The sequence below is a fragment of the Ascaphus truei genome, chromosome 8 (genome assembly GCF_040206685.1).
Source record: "Ascaphus truei isolate aAscTru1 chromosome 8, aAscTru1.hap1, whole genome shotgun sequence".
Classification (NCBI taxonomy): Eukaryota; Metazoa; Chordata; class Amphibia; order Anura; family Ascaphidae; genus Ascaphus; species Ascaphus truei.
In genome coordinates this window covers 1234305-1257391 of record NC_134490.1, presented here as the reverse complement: position 1 = coordinate 1257391, position 23087 = coordinate 1234305, and the positions used below count along the sequence as shown (strand labels likewise).

The window sequence follows — 23087 nt, the reverse complement described above, 5'->3', positions numbered from 1 at the left end:
AGTATGTCTCAGAGCGCGGACATTGCTGTGGGGTGTGGGAGGTCTCACAGGCCGGCGCTAGGCCGCACACACTCACGCACAGTATGTCTCAGAGCGCGGACATTTCTGTGGGGGGGGGGGAGGTCTCACAGGCCGGCGCTAGGCCGCACACACTCCCGCACAGTATGTCTCAGCGCGGACATTGCTGTGGGGTGTGGGAGGTCTCACAGGCCGGCGCTAGGCCGCACACACTCACGCACAGTATGTCTCAGAGCGCGGACATTGCTGTGGGGGGGGGGGGGGGAGGTCTCACAGGCCGGCGCTAGGCCGCACACACTCACGCACAGTATGTCTCAGAGCGCGGACATTTCTGTGGGGGGGGGGAGGTCTCACAGGCCGGCGCTAGGCCGCACACACTCACGCACAGTATGTCTCAGAGCGCGGACATTGCTGTGGGGGGGGGGGGGGGGTCTCACAGGCCGGCGCTAGGCCGCACACACTCACGCACAGTATGTCTCAGAGCGCGGACATTGCTGTGGGGGGAGGGGGTCTCACAACCCGGCGCTAGGCCGCACATACTCACACACAGTATGTCTCAGAGCGCGGACATTGCTGTGGGGGGGGGAGGTCTCACAGGCCGGCGCTAGGCCGCACACACTCACACACAGTATGTCTCAGAGCGCGGACATTGCTGTGGGGGGGGGAGGTCTCACAGGCCGGCGCTAGGCCGCACATACTCACGCACAGTATGTCTCAGAGCGCGGACATTGCTGTGGGGGGGAGGTCTCACAGGCCGGCGCTAGGCCGCACACACTCACGCACAGTATGTCTCAGAGCACGGACATTGCTGTGGGGGGGGGAGGTCTCACAGGCCGGCGCTAGGCCGCACACACTCACGCACAGTATGTCTCAGAGCGCGGACATTTCTGTGGGGGGGGGAGGTCTCACAGGCCGGCGCTAGGCCGCACACACTCACGCACAGTATGTCTCAGAGCGCGGACATTGCTGTGGGGTGTGGGAGGTCTCACAGGCCGGCGCTAGGCCGCACACACTCACGCACAGTATGTCTCAGAGCGCGGACATTGCTGTGGGGCGGGGGGGGGGGAGGTCTCACAGGCCGGCGCTAGGCTGCACACACTCACGCACAGTATGTCTCAGAGCGCGGACATTGCTGTGGGGGGGGGGGGGGGAGGTCTCACAGGCCGGCGCTTGGCCACACATACTCACGCACAGTATGTCTCAGAGCGCGGACATTGCTGTGGGGGGGGGGGGAGGTCTCACAGGCCGGGGCTTGGCCGCACATACTCACGCACAGTATGTCTCAGAGCGCGGACATTGCTGTGGGGGGGGGGGGAGGGGGAGGTCTCACAGGCCGGCGCTTGGCCGCACACACTCACGCACAGTATGTCTCAGAGCGCGGACATTGCTGTGGGGGGGGGGGGGGGTCTCACAGGCCGGTGCTAGGCCGCACACACTCACGCACAGTATGTCTCAGAGCGCGGACATTGCTGTGGGGGGGAGGGGGGAGGTCTCACAGGCCGGCGCTAGGCCGCACACACTCGCACAGTATGTCTCAGAGCGCGGACATTGCTGTGGGGGGGGGGGGGGGTGTCTCACAGGCTGGCGCTAGGCCGCACATACTCACGCACAGTACGTCTCAGAGCGCGGACATTGCTGTGGGGCGGGGGGGGGGGGAGGTCTCACAGGCCGGCGCTAGGCCGCACACACTCACGCACAGTATGTCTCAGAGCGCGGACATTGCTGTGGGGCTGGGGGGGGGAGGAGGAGGTCTCACAGGCCGGCGCTAGGCCGCACATACTCACGCACAGTACGTCTCACAGCGCGGACATTGCTGTGGGGGGAGGAGGTCTCACAGGCCGGCGCTAGGCCGCACACACTCACGCACAGTATGTCTCAGAGCGCGGACATTGCTGTGGGGGGGAGGGGGAGGTCTCACAGGCCGGCGCTAGGCCGCACACACTCACACACAGTATGTCTCAGAGCGCAGACATTGCTGTGGGGGGGGGGGGGGGGTCTCACAGGCCGGCGCTAGGCCGCACATACTCACGCACAGTATGTCCCAAGACCAATACCTAACAAGCTCAAACGCAGCGACAATAAGGGGGCAAAGCACTCACCTGGCTGGCCTTTTCAAGAAGGATAAAGAAGTGAAAAACCCAGCAGCCATTTTAGGAAACCCTGCTAATAAAGTGCATCACTTTCTGCACAGCCCTTTGGGGGATTATATCATGACGTGTGTGGTCAGGGAGAAAAGGGAAATTAAAAGCAATCACTTGACATTTATTTTGGGATTAGCTACATTGGGCTGCGGGATAGAAAGCCCCCCCCCCCTCCCCCAAAGGGAATGTGTTAATTAGGAGGACGAGGGGCTAAGACACTGGTCTCTGAAGTGGGAGAGTGGGAGAGCCTAGTTCAGGGCAGCGTGGTGCAAGCTGTGTGAGATGTTGGCCTGGTCGCCTTATCTCTCTGTTACTAATCAGCCCATACGCTCCATGGGGCAGGAATTCATTGTCCTTACAGTGCATCGTATAAGGGGTCACTGGGCGCTCGCCCGTGGGGTGAGCGTGTGAGTGATAGTGCCCTGCAGGTGCCTCTTATTTCCCCTGTGCTTCCGACACGCTGTTTACACGACTCCCTTATGTTATTACACAAACATGCCAGACCCCCGCTCCCGGTGACATGTGATCCACTAAACCCATTGATTAGCCAGAGGGCGCCCCGTGCAAAGCCGCACCCTATCCAGCGCTGGCAGAGCATCTCACAATCGGACTCTCGTTAGAGACCTGCAGAGCATCGCGTCTTTACCACTCACCCTGCTAGAGTCTGCAGAGTACCACCTGTACATGTCACGCTTGATAACTGCAGAGCATCACTCCTTCAACCCTTTGCTTGTAACTGGCCTGCAGAGCATTGCTCCATTAACCTCTTGTTGACAGTGCAGAGTTCCCGTTATACACCTCCCCCCGGAAATCCCCGGGCTCACCGATAGATTTCACCAGGCCCGGGGGCTATTGGACCTGCGATGACCCAGGCTCCCCCGCCCCTGGTTACCCTGTGTCGTGCGCCTTGCCACAGCAGTACTGAAGGGGTTAATGACAGCTCAGTAGTAAGAGCAGAATCGGGGATCCCGGGTGAAACCCCGGTATCAGTATGCCATGGCCGCAGGCAAGTCGATGTATGTACTTGTGCACAATGCCGCACGTATTAGATTGTAAGCTCTGTGGCACAGGGACTCGCTGTATCTTTGGTCCGCGCTGTCTGCCTCTCAGGAAAGAAATGCCTAGTATTATTATTTTTATTATATCCCGGATTGGCCGAAGCTCATTTAAACCACTGAAAAAACACAGCAAATGAAGCGAGCCCCTTACTGGTTCTTAGGTATGTGTGCTAGGGCAGGGTACTCAACGTCGTTCCTCAAGACCCCCCCAACAGGACAGGTTTTCAGGATATCCCAGCTTCAGCACAGGTGGCTCAATCAGTCCCTGCTTCAGCACAGGTGGCTCATCCTGTATTTGTTATATTGTAATAAAAAAGAGGTTAGCTTTTTAAATGAACTCTCTGACACGTACTGATTAAGTAAAGGGATGCGCTATGTCATACCCGGGCTAAGTGTCATACCCGGGCTAAGTGTCTTACCCGGGCTAAGTGTCATACCCGGGCTAAGTGTCATACCCGGGCTAAGTGTCATACCCGGGCTAAGTGTCAAACCCGGGCTAAGTGTCATACCCGGGATAAGTGTCATACCCGGGCTAAGGGTCATACCCGGGCTAAGCGTCATACCCGGGCTAAGCGTCATACCCGGGCTAAGTGTCATACCCGGGCTAAGGGTCATACCCGGGCTAAGCGTCATACCCGGGCTAAGCGTCATACCCGGGCTAAGCGTCATACCCGGGCTAAGCGTCATACCCGGGCTAAGCGTCATACCCGGGCTAAGTGTCATACCCGGGCTAAGTGTCTCACCCGGGCTAAGTGTCTCATCCGGGCTAAGTGTCATACCCGGGCTAAGTGTCATACCCGGGCTAAGTGTCAAACCCGGGCTAAGTGTCATACCCGGGCTAAGTGTCTTACCCGGGCTAAGTGTCATACCCGGACTAAGGGCTAGCCTCAATATATTTACTTTGCCTCAAATGACACAAACAGTTGCATTATCTTCCATTTCTGATACACTTTGCTAATTCTGCTTCAGGTTTTGTATACATCATTTAAACCAGGGGTGCGCAAACTGGGGGGCGCGAGATTTGGCAGGGGGGCAGTTACAGAGGTCCCGCGCTCCCCCAAGGCACGGCGCACGGCACGGCGCGTGGCCTCTGCAACTCAGCCTACCCTGATTCAGACGGCTTGGTTGCATCATTTAACGCTGGGTCTTCGGCGACGCGTCGCCATGGTAACCTGGCGTTAAATGACGCGGCAGGGTCACGTGACGAGCGGGGGGGGTGGGGGCACGAGCAGGCAGGAGGGCGCACCCCTGATTTAAACAACTGTTCTTTGTGTCACTTAGTGACTACTACCCCAAGATACCCTTGGCAGAGCCTTTAGAAGGTTTGGGGGCAATACATTTGGGGGGCTACTAAGGGGTTCGCTGAACATGATCGTTCTGTCAGGGCTATCTTGGGGTTATTGTCACGTTTGTGCATGGAGAAGGTGCCTGAATGCAGTAGTAGCAGTAGTAGCAGTAGTAGCAGTAGTAGGAGGAGTAGTAGTGAAATAGGGGCTGCGTGTTTGGGGAACTCTTAAGGGGTGTTATCCCATGGCTAGGGGGCTACATTTGGGGTCTTTGGGCTCTGCTCTGACAGGCGTATCCCGGGGGAAATGTCACAAACACAGCAAATAAAGAATACTTTGTAACTTCAGAAATATGAAACGATGAATAATAAATACATTTCTAATGCCAGGTGAGCTCTCTGATTGGCTGGCGCTTAGCTCCTGTGTGTGCAGCGCAGACAGGCATCTCACCTGTGTATTACATTTGTATATTTTTAATCCCAAACCCAACCCCCTGCTCCACGCTCAGGGTGATGTGATTAATTACATCCATCCATCATCCCCCAAAATGAATTAATCACTGTACAATGTGACACCTTGTATCCCCCAACACGCTGCCGTCACAATGTGCGGGCGCTGACCTATACAAGGGTCGGGACCCCCGGGGAGAGCAGTGAGGAGAGACCCCCAAATCTGCATTCAACAGTCGGAAAAGTCAAATATCTTTCCTATTAATGCGTACCTAATGCAGCTCTATTCTGCATACTGTGTATAGTATATAACTAGTGCTAACCTAACGCAGCTCTATTCTGCATACTGTGTATAGTATGTAACTAGTGCTTACCTAATGCAGCTCTATTCTGCATACTGTGTATAGTAACTAGTGCTTACCTAATGCAGCTCTATTCTGCATACTGTGTATAGTATATAACTAGTGCTTACCTAATGCAGCTCTATTCTGCATACTGTGTATAGTGTATAACTAGTGCTTACCTAATGCAGCTCTATTCTGCATACTGTGTATAGTATATAGCTAGTGCTTACCTAACGCAGCTCTATTCTGCATACTGTGTATAGAATATAACTAGTGCTTACCTAATGCAGCACTATTCTGCATACTGTGTATAGTATATAACTAGTGCTAACCTAACGCAGCTCTATTCTGCATACTGTGTATAGTATATAACTAGTACTTACCTAACGCAGCACTATTCTGCATACTGTGTATAGTGTACAGTGTATATAACTAGTGCTAACCTAATGCAGCACTATTCTGCATACTGTGTATAGTATATAACTAGTGCTAACTTAACGCAGCTCTATTCTGCATACTGTGTATAGTATATAACTAGTACTTACCTAACGCAGCACTATTCTGCATACTGTGTATAGTGTACAGTGTATATAACTAGTGCTAACCTAAAGAGGAATGACATTCTCACAAATCTCACCAAGACAGAGACATGGGAACTAGAAATAAATTGCTAAAATTGCAAAATCAGTAATAATAACAGAGCAATTAACTGAAATACTCTGAGCGAGCGTTCAACTCGTCTGACAAAGCATAAATTATCACACACAACGGAAGAATTTCTGACATCTGAAACTGGAATACTGTATGTGCACCCAAAGTTTAACTGTTACAGGAGAGGGATCCCTGCTCAGATATTACAGGTACAGAGTTACAGGTGAGAGGTCCTTGCTCAGATATTACAGGTACAGTTACAGGTGAGAGGTCTGGACTCAGATATTACAGGTACAGAGTTACAGGAGAGAGGTCCCTGCTCAGATATTACCGGTACAGAGTTACAGGTGAGGGGTCCCTGCTCAGATATTACAGGTACAGAGTTACAGGTGAGGGGTCCCTGCTCAGATATTACAGGTACAGAGTTACAGGTGAGGGGTCCCTGCTCAGATATTACAGGTACAGAGTTACAGGTGAGGGGTCCCTGCTCAGATATTACCGGTACAGAGTTACAGGAGAGGGGTCCCTGCTCAGATATTACAGGTACAGAGTTACAGGTGAGGGGTCCCTGCTCAGATATTACCGGTACAGAGTTACAGGTGAGGGGTCCCTGCTCAGATATTACAGGTACAGAGTTACAGGTGAGGGGTCCCTGCTCAGATATAACAGATACAGAGTTACAGGTGAGTGGTCCCTGCTCAGATATTACAGGTACAGAGTTACAGGTGAGGGGTCCCTGTTCAGATATTGCAGGTACAGACAGTTACAGGTGAGGGGTCCCTGCTCAGATATTACAGGTACAGACAGTTACAGGTGAGGGGTCCCTGCTCAGATATTGCAGGTACAGACAGATACAGGTGAGGGGTCCCTGCTCAGATATTACAGGTACAGACAGTTACAGGTGAGGGGTCACTGCTCAGATATTGCAGGTACAGACAGATACAGGTGAGGGGTCCCTGCTCAGATATTACTGGTATAGACAGTTACAGGTGAGGGGTCACTGCTCAGATATTACAGGTACAGACAGTTACAGGTGAGGGGTCCCTGCTCAGATATTGCAGGTACAGACAGATACAGGTGAGGGGTCCCTGCTCAGATATTACTGGTATAGACAGTTACAGGTGACGGGTCCCTGATCACATATTACAGGTACAGACAGTTACAGGTGAGGGGTCCCTGCTCAGATATTACAGGTACAGACAGTTACAGGTGAGGGGTCCCTGCTCAGATATTACAGGTATAGATAGTTACAGGTGAGGGGTCCCTGCTCAGATATTACAGGTACAGACAGTTACAGGTGTGGGTCCCTGCTCAGATATTACAGGTACAGACAGTTACAGGTGAGGGGTCCCTGCTCAGATATTACAGGTACAGACAGTTACAGGTGAGGGGTCCCTGCTCAGATATTACAGGTATAGATAGTTACAGGTGAGGGGTCCCTGCTCAGATATTACAGGTACAAACAGATACAGGTGAGGGGTCCCTGCTCAGATATTACAGGTACAGACAGTTACAGGTGAGGGGTCCCTGCTCAGATATTACAGGTATATATAGTTACAGGTGAGGGGTCCCTGCTCAGATATTACAGGTACAGACAGATACAGGTGAGGGGTCCCTGCTCAGATATTACAGATACAGACAGTTACAGGTGAGGGGTCCCTGCTCACATATTACAGGTACAGTTACAGGTGAAGGTACCTGCTCAGATATTACAGGTACAGACAGTTACAGGTGAAGGTACCTGCTCAGATATTACAGGTACAGACAGTTACAGGTGAGGGGTCCCTGCTCAGATATTACTGGTATAGACAGTTACAGGTGACGGGTCCCTGCTCAGATATTACAGGCACAGACAGTTACAGGTGACGGGTCCCTGCTCAGATATTACAGGTACAGACAGATACAGGTGACGGGTCCCTGCTCAGATATTACAGGTACAGACAGTTACAGGTGAGGGGTCCCTGCTCAGATATTACAGATACAGACAGATACAGGTGAGAGTCCCTGCTCAGATATTACAGGTACAGTTACAGGTGAGGGGTCCCTGCTCAGATATTACAGATACAGACAGATACAGGTGAGAGTCCCTGCTCAGATATTACAGGTACAGTTACAGGTGAGGGGTCCCTGCCCACATATTACAGGTACAGACAGTTACAGGTGAGGGATCCCTGCTCAGATATTACAGGTACAGACAGATACAGGTGAGAGTCCCTGCTCAGATATTACAGGTACAGTTACAGGTGAGGGGTCCCTGCTCAGATATTACAGGTACAGTTACAGGTGAGGGGTCCCTGCCCACATATTACAGGTACAGACAGTTACAGGTGAGGGGTCCCTGCTCAGATATTACAGGTACAGACAGTTACAGGTGAGGGGTTTCTCCAGGCTTCACATCCATGTTCACTCCGCTCTATAGGATTGAGATCTCTTGCACAGTGGGGACAGGAGTATTCTGAGTCCCGCACCATCTGTTTTGAGTGATATTAACGCTCCCTTAATCTCCTCTTCTCCCCTTCTCTTCATCCCTCACTGTTACTCCAAATCCCCCCGCCCCTCACCCACCACCCCCCCGTTTGCAATAAAGTGAATCCCCCTCACTGGCTTCATGCTTTAAGGAGTGCCTGAGTTCCTGGTCCTCTAGTGCAGGGTGATCAGAGGGGAGTGATACCGCTGGCCCCCTGCCCGAAAACTAATCACTTTTTAATAGAGTTTGATATATTGAGTAGCCACAGGCCACCGGGGCTGAGGCTGACCGTCCCACGCTCCCTATTAACGCCTTCACTTCTGGGGGTGATATAGGTGTGGTGTGATGCTCTGCGGGTCTCGGTATGATCACGTATGGAGCAATGTTCTGCATGTTTGTCCCTGTATAAAAAGGGTTTAAAGGAGCAATGCTCTTCACGGTGTCTCTAATAACAAGTGACGGAGGTTAACCCCTTCCCTGCCACGGGGGCCATATGCTAGTGACAGGCTTTTTGTAGAGATGCTCTGTGTATCTAGTCTTATAGATACAGTGACAATGGCGTAATGATCTGCAGCTTTCTCTGATAAGATGGGCAATACGCGAATGCTCTGCGGGGTCTTTTATTTATATAGAACCAACGGGGCTTTACAATAGGACAATACAGAGAAAATAAAGGACAAATACTGGGGATAAGAGCGGCAATATAATGAAAAGGGAAGCCCTATTCCAAAGAGCTTACACTCTAAGTGCTATGTTGGGAGACTTGCAGACAGGAAGAGTAAAAGTGCATTTATTACACGTGCCATCAGAAGGGTAAGTGCACATGGAGTCGGTAATATAGGAGTGGATAACGAAATGAGAACTTCCGTTAAGAGGCGGATTATTAGCTGGGATTTGGATGAGGAAGGTGAGGGTGCAGGGCGAATATTCAGTGGAAGAGCGATCCACAGGCGGGGAGAGATTAGTGAGAGAGGGTGGAGACGGGAAAGGGCTGCAGAGACTGCAGGGTCAAAGATGAGACAACCTTGGGCTGAGCGTAAGAGATGGGTAGGGGTATAACGAGAGATCAGAGGTGAGATATATGGAGGTGCAGAGGGGTGTAACGAGAGATCAGAGGTGAGATATATGGAGGTGTAGAGGGGTGTAACGAGAGATCAGAGGTGAGATATATGGGGGTGCAGAGGTGTGTAACGAGAGATCAGAGGTGAGATATATGGGGGCGCAGAGGGGTGTAACGGAGATCAGAGGTGAGATATATGGAGGTGCAGAGGGATGTAACGAGAGATCAGAGGTGGGATATATGGAGGTGCAGAGGGGTGTAACGGAGATCAGAGGTGAGATATATGGGGGTGCAGAGGGGTGTAACGAGAGATCAGAGGTGAGATATAAGGAGGTGCAGAGGGGTGTAACGAGAGATCAGAGGTGAGATATATGGAGGTGCAGAGGGGTGTAACGAGAGATCAGAGGTGAGATATATGGAGGTGCAGAGGGGTGTAACGAGAGATCAGAGGTGAGATATGGAGGTGCAGAGGGGTGTAACGAGAGATCAGAGGTGAGATATATGGAGGTGTCGAGGGGTGTAACGGAGATCAGAGGTGAGATATATGGAGGTGCAGAGGGGTGTAACGGAGATCAGAGGTGAGATATATGGGGGCGCAGAGGGGTGTAACGGAGATCAGAGGTGAGATATATGGAGGTGCAGAGGGGTGTAACAAGAGATCAGAGGTGGGATTAATGGAGGTGCAGAGGGGTGTAACGAGAGATCAGAGGTGAGATATACGGAGGTGCAGAGGGGTGTAACGAGAGATCAGAGGTGAGATATATGGGGGTGCAGAGGGGTGTAACGAGAGATCAGAGGTGAGATATACGGAGGTGCAGAGGGGTGTAACGAGAGATCAGAGGTGAGATATACGGAGGTGCAGAGGGGTGTAACGAGAGATCAGAGGTGAGATATATGGAGGTGCAGAGGGGGGTAACGAGAGATCAGAGGTGAGATATACGGAGGTGCAGAGGGGTGTAACGAGAGATCAGAGGGGAGATATACGGAGGTGCAGAGGGGTATAACGAGAGATCAGAGGTGAGATATACGGAGGTGCAGAGGGGTGTAACGAGAGATCAGAGGTGAGATATACGGAGGTGCAGAGGGGTGTAACGAGAGATCAGAGGTGGGATATACAGAGGTGCAGAGGGGTGTAACGAGAGATCAGAGGTGAGATATATGGAGGTGCAGAGGGGTGTAACGAGAGATCAGAGGTGAGATATACGGAGGTGCAGAGGGGTGTAACGAGAGATCAGAGGTGAGATATACGGAGGTTCAGAGGGGTGTAACGAGAGATCAGAGGTGAGATATATGGAGGTGCAGAGGTGAGGTATATGGAGGTGCAGAGCGTGTAACGAGAGACCAGAGGTGAGATATATGGGGGTGCAGAGGGGTGTAATGAGAGATCAGAGGTGAGATATATGGAGGTGCAGAGGGGGGTAACGAGAGATCAGAGGTGAGATATATGGAGGTGCAGAGGGGTGTAACGAGAGATCAGAGGTGAGATATATGGAGGTGCAGAGGGGTGTAACGAGAGGTCAGAGGTGAGATATATGGAGGTGCAGAGGGGTGTAACGGGAGATCAGAGGTGAGATATATGGAGGTGCAGAGGGGTGTAACGGGAGATCAGAGGTGAGATATATGGAGGTGCAGAGGGGTGTAACGGGAGATCAGAGGTGAGATATATGGAGGTGCAGAGGGGTGTAACGGGAGATCAGAGGTGAGATATACGGAGGTGCAGAGGGGTGTAACGAGAGATCAGAGGTGAGATATACGGAGGTGCAGAGGGGTGTAGAGATGTAAGAGAAAGTTGGAGAATTTTGTCGTTTATACAGAGATTATTAGGAAGCCGGGAGAGAGATTTCCGGAGGTCAGAAGCAGACGCGCGTCTAGAAGAGCAGGAGATGATTTGGGCGCAGCATTTTGAATGGATTGTCAGGGAGAGACGTGTGAGGCAGGGAGGCCGGATAGGAGAATGTTGCAGTAATCAATGTGGGAGAGAACGGGGGCATGCATTCGTGTTTTAGAGGTTTTTGAATCCAAAGGAATTAATGAGGTCACCCCACAAGAGCGTATATAGAGAAGAGCAGGAAATCTATAGCAGAGCTTCGAGACACACCAACAGAGAGATGTGTAGAGGTGAAGGATGAGTAGGCAAAGGAGACACTGGAGTGGTGAGATGGGCAGGAGGAGAACCAGCAGAGGGCAGTGCCACAGATGCCAAGAGAGAGAAGAATGCGCAAGAGAAGGGGGTAACCAGCAGTATCAAAGGTGTCTTTTTTTTTTTATAAGAATGGGTTAATTAAAGGAGCTTTGCTCTGCAGGATCCCAGATAATAGGAAGATTGATGGATGCTCTGCAGAGACTCAGATAATGAGCTGTGTGTTTAATGGAGTGATGCTCTGCAGGATCCCTCTCGTTGATGGAGGTTTAGCATGTGACGCTCTGCTCGTCCCAGAGAAAGGATATTGCACAAGACTTATATCTAAATGTCTGATTAATAACAAATTCATATCCCGTTCTCTGCAGACTGTGTCCATCTGGGCAAAGACCCCTGGGAAGGGTGCCAGGGGCCGACAAAAAGGGACTTTTTCTACTTGTAAACAATAATTATTTATTTATTTATAAAATGTTTTACCAGGAAGTAATACATTGAGAGTTACCTCTCGTTTTCACGTATGTCCTGGGCACAGAGTTAATGTGACAAATAATACATAGTTACAAATACAGTTACATAAATGAACAGGGTACATTATATATAATACATTGCATGCACAGTTAGAGAAGATGTATATTATGGGCGTATGTAACAGTTACAGACCAGATTAAAATGTGAGACAGCCTTAGATTTGAAAGAACTTAGACTGGTGGTGGATGTGAGAGTCTCCGGGAGACTGTTCCAGTTTTGGGGAGCACGGTAAGAGAAGGAGGAGCGGCCGGATACTTTGTTGAGCCTTGGGACTTTGAACAGTCTTTTGGAGTCAAATCTCAGGTGATAAGTGCTGCAAGTGGTAGGGGTGAGGAGCTTGTTCAGATAGGCGGGTAGCTTGCCCAGAAAGTATTTGAAGACAAGACAGGAAAGGTGAACTTTGCGCCTAGACTCGAGTGATGACCAATCTAGTTCTTTGAGCATTTCGCAGTGATGTGTGTTGCAGTTGCATTGGAGAACAAAACGACAAATTGGATTGTAGAGGGTGTCAAGTTTGCTAACTTGGTGGGTTTGGGGTGCCGAGCCATATACTATATTTCCATAGTCAATAATTGGCATTAGCATCTGCTGTGCGATACGCTTTCTGACCAGGAGACTTAGGGAGTATTTGTTCCTGTAAAATACCCATAGTTTGGCATAGGTCTTGGTTGTCAGGGTATCAATGTGCATCCCGAATGTTAAGTGGGAGTCAAACCATATGCCCAGGTATTTAAAACTAGCAACAGGGGTTAGGGCGGTGTTAGCGTTGGTTCTGATCTGGAGCTCAGTCACTGGAAGCTTTAAAAATGTAGTCTTGGTCCCAAATACCATTGTTACAGTCTTGTCAGTGTTTAAAAATAGTTTGTTTTGGGAAATCCAGTTTTCGAGTCTCAAAAAGTCAGACTGAAGTATGTGTTGAAGGTCAGAGAGGCTATGGCTGTGTGCATATAGGATTGTGTCATCTGCATACATGTGTATTGAGGCTTCCTTACAAGCTGTGGGAAGATCATTGATGAACACTGAGAAGAGTAGGGGCCCCAGAACAGAGCTTTGCGGGACACCACAGGTGATATCCGGGGGGTTGGAGTTAGAGCCAGAGATGGACACATGTTGGGATCTACCTGATAGGTAGGAATGAAACCAGTTTAAAGCATGCTTCCCAATTCCAGAGCACTGGAGTTTGTTAAGCAGGATAACATGATCAACAGTATCAAAAGCCTTTGCAAAATCTAGGAATACTGCACCAGTGAGTTGTCCCCGTTCCATTCCACACTGGATTTCATTGCAAACTTTTAGCAGGGTAGTTACGGTGGAGTGTTTGGGGCGAAAGCCAGATTGGAATTGGGCTAGGGAAATTTGTCTTGTTATAGTAATCACTTAATTGGGAGTGGACACATTTTTCCATGACTTTGGATAGAATTGGGAGAAGTGAGATTGGCCTGTAGTTTGAGACAGTGTTTTTGTCCCCACTTTTGAAGATTAGGACAACTCTGGCAGTTTTCCAGAATTTAGGGATATGGCCTGCAGACAGGATAGAGTTGACTATGGAAGCAATTGATTTGGCAATTGCTGGGGCACCAAGTCTTAGGAACCTAGATTGTAGTAAGTCGGGTCCACATTGGCTGCTTAGTTTTAGTTTGAGGATCGCTTGTGTAATCTCCTCTTCGGATACTGGGCCAAATTGAAAATTGTGAGCAGTGTTGGGAGGGGGTGGGACTGTAGGGGTACTCCCATGATGAGATTCAGGTTTGTGGTTTGTGTTGCGTTTCGCTAATAAGTTATAATACTACTTAAGATGCAAAAACCCGTCTTATTCTGTCCTGCCTGAACCTTTACTGCAGCAAGAAGCTGGTTTGATGCATTAGGAAAAACAATTGCTTCAGAAAACTGTTGGCAGAATAAAGAGGTTCGTTATCATGTCTTTAAAACATCCTTCCTGTCCCGACAATACGAATATTTTACTTTATTGTGACTTCAATTAGAACTTGAATTTTATTTTCAAAATCCCGACTTGTAATATTCAAATTAAACAAATCATTAATATTTAAAATAAAAATAAAAATTTAACATAAAATCAGACACCATTGGTTAAAAAAAAGGCATTTTATGCAATCTTTTAACAATCCTCATTATAGCGTCTGCGTTCTGCGTTCTGCTGCAGTCACTAGTGGAATTAAATAATCCGCTCTGGATTTCTGAAAATAAAGTTGAATATTTTGAAGCCGTCTCAAGTTCCTATATTTCCTATATTTCCCTTATTCTCCCCGAGGTGCCGCAGTTATAAAGAAGGACTTTCAGGTCTGGAAAAGTTTACATTCTGGAGTCAATCTAACACCCACCCGTTTCCCCTGCTCCCCCCCCGCACCCCCCCACCCGTTTCCCCTGCTCCCCCCCTTTCCCCTGCTCCCCCCCGCCCCCCCCACCCATTTCCCCTGCTCCCCCCCCACCTGTTTCCCCTACTCCCCCCCCCCCCGTTTCCCCTGCGCTCCCCCCCCGTTTCCCCTGCTCTCCCCTCCCCCCCTCCCCCCCGTTTCCCCGGCTCCCCCCTCACCCACACCCTCTTAGGGCGCAGCCTGTGATCGGGGTGTTCCCGGCCTGTCTGTCAGCAGAATCCCACATTAGGCGTCTCAGGCATCCCAGGTATGAAAACAGCAACAGGGTCTGTGTGCAACGAGCCCCTTCTATAACCCCCATGGCAGAGTATCTCTCCTTTACACCTTCCCCTCATACAAAAACCAGCAGAGCATCGCTACATAAAAACATTCCCTGATACCAGGACAAGCAGAGCATTACTCCAGGATAAATCCCCATTACACAGTATGAGCAGCAGAGCATTACTCCAGGATAAATCCCCATTACACAGTATGAGCAGCAGCAGAGCATTACTCCAGGATAAATCCCCATTACACAGTATGAGCAGCAGAGTATTACTCCAGGATAGATCCCCATTACACAGTATGAGCAGCAGAGTATTACTCCAGGATAGATCCCCATTACACAGTATGAGCAGCAGCAGCAGAGCATTACTCCAGGATAAATCCCCATTACACAGTATGAGCAGCAGAGTATTACTCCAGGATAGATCCCCATTACACAGTATGAGCAGCAGAGTATTACTCCAGGATAGATCCCCCTTACACAGTATGAGCAGCAGCAGAGCATTACTCCAGGATAAATCCCACTTACACAGTATGAGCAGCAGCAGAGCATTACTCCAGGATAGATCCCCATTACACAGTATGAGCAGCAGAGTATTACTCCAGGATAGATCCCCATTACACAGTATGAGCAGCAGCAGAGCATTACTCCAGGATAAATCCCCATTACACAGTATAAGCAGCAGAGTATTACTCCAGGATAGATCCCCATTACACAGTATGAGCAGCAGAGTATTACTCCAGGATAGATCCCCCTTACACAGTATGAGCAGCAGCAGAGCATTACACCAGGATAGATCCCCCTTACACAGTATGAGCAGCAGCAGAGCATTACACCAGGATAGATCCCCCTTACACAGTATGAGCAGCAGCAGAGCATTACTCCAGGATAGATCCCCCTTACACAGTATGAGCAGCAGAGTATTACTCCAGGATAGATCCCCATTACACAGTATGAGCAGCAGAGTATTACTCCAGGATAGATCCCCATTACACAGTATGAGCAGCAGAGCATTACTCCAGGATAGATCCCCATTACACAGTATGAGAAGCAGAGTATTACTCCAGGATAGAGCCCCATTACACAGTATGAGCAGCAGAGCATTACTCCAGGATAGATCCCCCTTACACAGTATGAGCAGCAGCAGAGCATTACTCCAGGATAGATCCCCCTTACACAGTATGAGCAGCAGCAGAGCATTACTCCAGGATAAATCCCCATTACACAGTATGAGCAGCAGCAGAGTATTACTCCATGATAGATCCCCATTACACAGTATGAGCAGCAGCAGAGTATTACTCCAGGATAGATCCCCATTACACAGTATGAGCAGCAGAGTATTACTCCAGGATAGATCCCCCTTACACAGTATGAGCAGCAGCAGAGCATTACTCCAGGATAAATCCCACTTACACAGTATGAGCAGCAGCAGAGCATTACTCCAGGATAGATCCCCCTTACACAGTATGAGCAGCAGCAGAGCATTACTCCAGGATAAATCCCACTTACACAGTATGAGCAGCAGCAGAGCATTACTCCAGGATAGATCCCCATTACACAGTATGAGCAGCAGAGTATTACTCCAGGATAGATCCCCATTACACAGTATGAGCAGCAGCAGAGCATTACTCCAGGATAAATCCCCATTACACAGTATGAGCAGCAGAGTATTACTCCAGGATAGATCCCCATTACACAGTATGAGCAGCAGAGTATTACTCCAGGATAGATCCCCCTTACACAGTATGAGCAGCAGCAGAGCATTACACCAGGATAGATCCCCGTTACACAGTATGAGCAGCAGCAGAGCATTACACCAGGATAGATCCCCCTTACACAGTATGAGCAGCAGCAGAGCATTACTCCAGGATAGATCCCCCTTACACAGTATGAGCAGCAGAGTATTACTCCAGGATAGATCCCCATTACACAGTTTGAGCAGCAGAGCATTACTCCAGGATAGATCCCCCTTACACAGTATGAGCAGCAGAGAATTACTCCAGGATAGATCCCCGTTACACAGTATGAGCAGCAGAGCATTACTCCAGGATAGATCCCCATTACACAGTATGAGCAGCAGAGTATTACTCCAGGATAGATCCCCGTTACACAGTATGAGCAGCAGAGTATTACTCCAGGATAGATCCCCATTACACAGTATGAGCAGCAGAGCATTACTCCAGGATAGATCCCCATTACACAGTATGAGAAGCAGAGTATTACTCCAGGATAGAGCCCCATTACACAGTATGAGCAGCAGAGCATTACTCCAGGATAGATCCCCCTTACACAGTATGAGCAGCAGCAGAGCATTACTCCAAGATAGATCCCCCTTACACAGTATGAGCAGCAGCAGAGCATTACTCCAGGATAAATCCCCATTACACAGTATGAGCAGCAGCAGAGCATTACTCCAGGATAAATCCCCCTTACACAGTATGAGCAGCAGCAGAGTATTACTCCAGGATAGATCCCCCTTACACAGTATGAGCAGCAGAGCATTACTCCAGGATAGATCCCGATTACACAGTATGAGCAGCAGAGTATTACTCCATGATAGATCCCCATTACACAGTATGAGCAGCAGCAGAGTATTACTCCATGATAGATCCCCATTACACAGTATGAGCAGCAGCAGAGCATTACTCCAGGATAAATCCCCCTTACACAGTATGAGCAGCAGAGTATTACTCCATGATAGATCCCCATTACACAGTATGAGCAGCAGCAGAGTATTAATCCAGGATAGATCCCCATTACACAGTATGAGCAGCAGCAGAGTATTACTCCAGGATAGATCCCCCTTACACAGTATGAGCAGCAGCAGAGCATTACTCCAGGATAAATCCCCATTACACAGTATGAGCAGCAGCAGAGTATTACTCCAGGATAAATCCCCATTACACAGTATGAGCAGCAGCAGAGCATTACTCCAGGATAGATCCCCCTTACACAGTATGAGCAGCAGCAGAGTATTACTCCAGGATAGAGCCCCATTACACAGTATGAGCAGCAGCAGAGTATTACTCCAGGATAAATCCCCCTTACACAGTATGAGCAGCAGAGTATTACTCCATGATAGATCCCCATTACACAGTATGAGCAGCAGCAGAGCATTACTCCAGGATAAATCCCCCTTACACAGTATGAGCAGCAGAGTATTACTCCATGATAGATCCCCATTACACAGTATGAGCAGCAGCAGAGTATTACTCCAGGATAGATCCCCATTACACAGTATGAGCAGCAGCAGAGTATTACTCCAGGATAGATCCCGCTTACACAGTATGAGCAGCAGTAGAGCATTACTCCAGGATAGATCCCCCTTACACAGTATGAGCAGCAGAGTATTACTCCAGGATAGATCCCCATTACACAGTATGAGCAGCAGCAGAGTATTACTCCAGGATAGATCCCCCTTACACAGTATGAGCAGCAGTAGAGCATTACTCCAGGATAGATCCCCATTACACAGTATGAGCAGCAGCAGAGTATTACTCCAGGATAGATCCCCCTTACACAGTATGAGCAGCAGTAGAGTATTACTCCAGGATAGATCCACCTTACACATCTCACTGCAGTTACTTTGGATAATAGTTGGACTCTGTGTTAATTTATTGGACCCAGCACCTTCCTGAGCCTCACAGAGACCCGGGTACCACAAGTCACAGGGAACCTCACAGAGACCCGGGTACCACAAGTCACAGGGAACCTCACAGAGACCCGGGTACCACATGTCACAGGGAATCTCACAGAGATCTGGGTACCACATGTCACAGGGAATCTCACAGAGACCCGGGTACCACATGTCACAGGGAATCTCACAGGGACCCGGGTACCACATGTCACAGGGAACCTCACAGAGACGCGGGGTACCACATGTCACAGGGAATCTCACAGAGACCCGGGTACCACATGTCACAGGGAACCTCACAGAGACCCGGGTACCACATGTCACATGGATCCTCACAGGGACCCAGGTACCACATGCCACAGGGAACCTCACAGAGACCCGGGTACCACATGTCACAGGGAACCTCACAGAGACCCGGGTACCACATGTCACAGGGAATCTCACACGTACCCCCGGGTACCACATGTCACAGGGAACCTCACAGAGACCCGGGTACCACATGTCACAGGGAACCTCACAGAGACCCGGGTACCACATGTCACAGGGAATCTCACAGAGACCCGGGGTACCACATGTCACAGGGAATCTCACAGAGACCCGGGTACCACATGTCACAGGGAATCTCACAGAGACCCGGGTACCACATGTCACAGGGAATCTCACAGACACCCGGGTACCACATGTCACAGGGAACCTCACAGAGACCCGGGTACCACATGTCACAGGGAACCTCACAGAGACCCGGGTACCACATGTCACAGGGAATCTCACAGAGACCCGGGGTACCACATGTCACAGGGAATCTCACAGAGACCCGGGTACCACATGTCACAGGGAATCTCACAGAGACCCGGGGTACCACATGTCACAGGGAACCTCACAGAGACCCGGGTACCACATGTCACAGGGAACCTCACAGAGACCCGGGGTACCACATGTCACAGGGAACCTCACAGAGACCCGGGTACCACATGTCACAGGGAATCTCACAGAGACCCGGGTACCACATGTCACAGGGAATCTCACAGAGACCCGGGTACCACATGTCAGAGGGAATCTCACAGAGACCCGGGGTACCACATGTCACAGGGAACCTCACCGAGACCCGGGTACCACATGTCACAGGGAATCTCACAGAGACCCGGGTACCACATGTCACAGGGAATCTCACAGAGACCCGGGGTACCACATGTCACAGGGAACCTCACAGAGACCCGGGTACCACATGTCACAGGGAATCTCACAGAGACCCGGGTACCACATGTCACAGGGAATCTCACAGGGACCCGGGTACCACATGTCACAGGGAACCTCACAGAGACCCGGGTACCACATGTCACAGGGAACCTCACAGAGACCCGGGTACCACATGTCACAGGGAATCTCACAGAGACCCGGGGTACCACATGTCACAGGGAATCTCACAGAGACCCGGGTACCACATGTCACAGGGAATCTCACAGAGACCCGGGTACCACATGTCACAGGGAATCTCACAGGGACCCGGGTACCACATGTCACAGGGAACCTCACAGAGACCCGGGTACCACATGTCACAGGGAACCTCACAGGGACCCGGGTACCACATGTCACAGGGAACCACACAGAGACCCAGGGTACCACATGTCACAGGGAACCTCACAGAGACCCGGGGTACCACATGTCACAGGGAACCTCACAGAGACCCGGGTACCACATGTCACAGGGAATCTCACAGAGACCCGGGTACCACATGTCACAGGGAACCTCACAGAGACCCGGGTACCACATGTCACAGGGAATATCACAGAGACCCGAGTACCACATGTCACAGGGAATCTCACAGAGACCCGGGTACCACATGTCACAGGGAACCTCACAGAGACCCGGGTACCACATGTCACAGGGAATCTCACAGAGTCCCGGGTACCACATGTCACAGGGAATCTCACAGAGACCCGGGATACCACATGTCACAGGGAATCTCACAGAGACCCTGGTACCACATGTCACAGGGAATCTCACAGAGACCCTGGTACCACATGTCACAGGGAATCTCACAGAGATCCGGGTACCACATGTCACAGGGAACCTCACAGAGACCCGTGTACCGCATGTCACAGGGAATCTCACAGAGACCCGGGTACCACATGTCACAGGGAACCTCACAGAGACCCGGGTACCACATGTCACAGGGAATCTCACAGAGACCCGGGTACCACATGTCACAGGGAATCTCACAGAGACCCGGGGTACCACATGTCACAGGGAACCTCACCGAGACCCGGGTACCACATGTCACAGGGAACCTCACAGAGACCCGGGTACCACATGTCACAGGGAATCTCACAGAGACCCGGGTACCACATGTTACAGGGAATCTCACAGAGACCCGGGGTACCACATGTCACAGGGAATCTCACAGAGACCCGGGGTACCACATGTCACAGGGAACCTCACAGAGACCCGGGTACCACATGTCACAGGGAATCTCACAGAGACCCGGGTACCACATGTCACAGGGAATCTCACAGAGACCCGGGTACCACATGTCACAGGGAATCTCACAGAGACCCGGGGTACCACATGTCACAGGGAACCTCACCGAGACCCGGGTACCACATGTCACAGGGAATCTCACAGAGACCCGGGTACCACATGTCACAGGGAATCTCACAGAGACCCGGGGTACCACATGTCACAGGGAACCTCACAGAGACCCGGGTACCACATGTCACAGGGAATCTCACAGAGACCCGGGTACCACATGTCACAGGGAATCTCACAGGGACCCGGGTACCACATGTCACAGGGAACCTCACAGAGACCCGGGTACCACATGTCACAGGGAACCTCACAGAGACCCGGGTACCACATGTCACAGGGAATCTCACAGAGACCCGGGGTACCACATGTCACAGGGAATCTCACAGAGACCCGGGTACCACATGTCACAGGGAATCTCACAGAGACCCGGGTACCACATGTCACAGGGAATCTCACAGGGACCCGGGTACCACATGTCACAGGGAACCTCACAGAGACCCGGGTACCACATGTCACAGGGAACCTCACAGGGACCCGGGTACCACATGTCACAGGGAACCACACAGAGACCCAGGGTACCACATGTCACAGGGAACCTCACAGAGACCCGGGGTACCACATGTCACAGGGAACCTCACAGAGACCCGGGTACCACATGTCACAGGGAATCTCACAGAGACCCGGGTACCACATGTCACAGGGAACCTCACAGAGACCCGGGTACCACATGTCACAGGGAATATCACAGAGACCCGAGTACCACATGTCACAGGGAATCTCACAGAGACCCGGGTACCACATGTCACAGGGAACCTCACAGAGACCCGGGTACCACATGTCACAGGGAATCTCACAGAGTCCCGGGTACCACATGTCACAGGGAATCTCACAGAGACCCGGGATACCACATGTCACAGGGAATCTCACAGAGACCCTGGTACCACATGTCACAGGGAATCTCACAGAGACCCTGGTACCACATGTCACAGGGAATCTCACAGAGATCCGGGTACCACATGTCACAGGGAACCTCACAGAGACCCGTGTACCGCATGTCACAGGGAATCTCACAGAGACCCGGGTACCACATGTCACAGGGAACCTCACAGAGACCCGGGTACCACATGTCACAGGGAATCTCACAGAGACCCGGGTACCACATGTCACAGGGAATCTCACAGAGACCCGGGGTACCACATGTCACAGGGAACCTCACCGAGACCCGGGTACCACATGTCACAGGGAACCTCACAGAGACCCGGGTACCACATGTCACAGGGAATCTCACAGAGACCCGGGTACCACATGTTACAGGGAATCTCACAGAGACCCGGGGTACCACATGTCACAGGGAATCTCACAGAGACCCGGGGTACCACATGTCACAGGGAACCTCACAGAGACCCGGGTACCACATGTCACAGGGAATCTCACAGAGACCCGGGTACCACATGTCACAGGGAATCTCACAGAGACCCGGGTACCACATGTCACAGGGAATCTCACAGAGACCCGGGGTACCACATGTCACAGGGAACCTCACAGAGACCCGTGTACCACATGTCACAGGGAATCTCACAGAGACCCGGGTACCACATGTCACAGGGAACCTCACAGAGACCCGGGTACCACATGTCACAGGGAACCTCACAGAGACCCGTGTACCGCATGTCACAGGGAACCTCACAGAGACCCGGGTACCACATGTCACAGGGAATCTCACAGGGACCCAGGTACCACATGTCACAGGGAATCTCACAGAGACCCGGGTACCACATGTCAGAGGGAATCTCACAGAGACCCGGGGTACCACATGTCACAGGGAACCTCACAGAGACCCGGGTACCACATGTCACAGGGAATCTCACAGAGACCCGGGTACCACATGTCACAGGGAATCTCACAGAGACCCGGGTACCACATGTCAGAGGGAATCTCACAGAGACCCGGGGTACCACATGTCACAGGGAAACTCACCGAGACCCGGGTACCACATGTCACAGGGAATCTCACAGAGACCCGGGTACCACATGTCACAGGGAATCTCACAGAGACCCGGGGTACCACATGTCACAGGGAACCTCACAGAGACCCGGGTACCACATGTCACAGGGAATCTCACAGAGA

At 51.0% G+C, this 23087-nt stretch overlaps 1 long non-coding RNA gene across 2 annotated transcripts in view; it reads right to left on the bottom strand.

The window, feature by feature from the left end:
* Positions 1 to 23087, bottom strand: part of LOC142500856 (uncharacterized) — a 70069-nt gene that overhangs the window by 25141 nt on the left and 21841 nt on the right. Inside the window, exon 3 of one of the 2 annotated variants that reach the window (XR_012803313.1) lies at positions 3369 to 3506. The exons of the other annotated variant lie outside the window; for it this stretch is intronic. This is a non-coding gene — a long non-coding RNA (uncharacterized LOC142500856). The remainder of the gene's footprint in view (positions 1 to 3368; positions 3507 to 23087) is intronic. 2 annotated transcript variants of the gene reach the window in all.